Source organism: Glycine max, chromosome 12 (genome assembly GCF_000004515.6).
Source record: "Glycine max cultivar Williams 82 chromosome 12, Glycine_max_v4.0, whole genome shotgun sequence".
Taxonomy (NCBI): Eukaryota; Viridiplantae; Streptophyta; class Magnoliopsida; order Fabales; family Fabaceae; genus Glycine; species Glycine max.
In genome coordinates, this window is record NC_038248.2 from 29,066,895 (window position 1) to 29,067,951 (window position 1,057).

Here is a 1,057-nt window from a genome sequence, read left to right on the forward strand (position 1 = left end):
GTAGAAGAACATAGACCACAGACTCTTGTAATAGGTGCAGATGCAGATTTCTGATTCATGGCAAGCTGAGTTACTTGGTTGACCAAGGCATCAAGTTTTCCCTCAAGCTTTTTATTTTCAGCAGATGAAGATGAATCTGTGGCCACCTCATTGACTCCTCTAAGGATAATAGCATCATTTCTTGCACTAAATTGTTGGGAGTTAGAAGCCATTTTCTCAATCAAATTCCGAGCCTCAGCTGGAGTCATATCACCAAGGGCTCCACCACTGGCAGCATCAATCATACTCCCCTCCATGTTGCTAAGTCATTCATAGAAATATTGAAGAAGGAGTTGCTCAGAAATCTGGTGGTGAGGACAGCTTGCACACAATTTCTTGAATCTTTCCCAATACTCATACATGCTTTCTCCACTAAGTTGCCTGATGCCTGAAATGTCTTTTCTGATGGCAGTGGTCCTAGATGTAGGGAAGCATTTCTCCAAGAACACCCTCTTAAGGTCATCCCAGCTGAAAATGGACATGGGAGCAAGGTAGTATAGCCAATCTTTTGCCATTCCCTCCAGAGAATGAGGAAAAGCCTTTAGAAAGATATGATCTTCTTGGACATCAGGGGTCTTCATGGTGGAACAAACAATATGGAACTCCTTAAGATGCTTATGAGGATCTTCACCTACAAGACCATGAAACTTGGGCAGCAAATGTATTAGTCCAGTCTTGAGAAAATATGGAACACCCTCATCAGGATATTGAATGCACAAGCTTTCATAAGTGAAATCAGGTGCACCCATCTCCCTAAGAGTCCTCTCACGAGGTGGAGGTTGAGCCATGTTCTCAGTATGAAAATTAATAGCCGAATGCTCAAAATCAAAATATTTAGAATCACCAGCAACATAATGCTCAAAATGATCAGGATGCTCAAAATGCACAGAATGACCAGGATGCACACTATGCCTAACTAATCTATGAAAGGTCCTATGTATTTCAGGATCAAAGGGTTGTAAATCACTTGGATTTCCCCTAGTCATGCACTATATGCTGCAAATAATGTGTTCTCAAC

The 1,057-nt window shown here is 41.6% G+C and overlaps 1 non-coding gene across 1 annotated transcript; it reads left to right on the plus strand.

The window, feature by feature from the left end:
* The first annotated feature begins 342 nt into the window (after positions 1-342).
* Positions 343-449, plus strand: LOC112998654 (small nucleolar RNA R71). Its single transcript, XR_003263748.1, has one exon. It is a non-coding gene; the product is annotated as a small nucleolar RNA R71 (small nucleolar RNA).
* Positions 450-1,057: the final 608 nt, after the last annotated feature.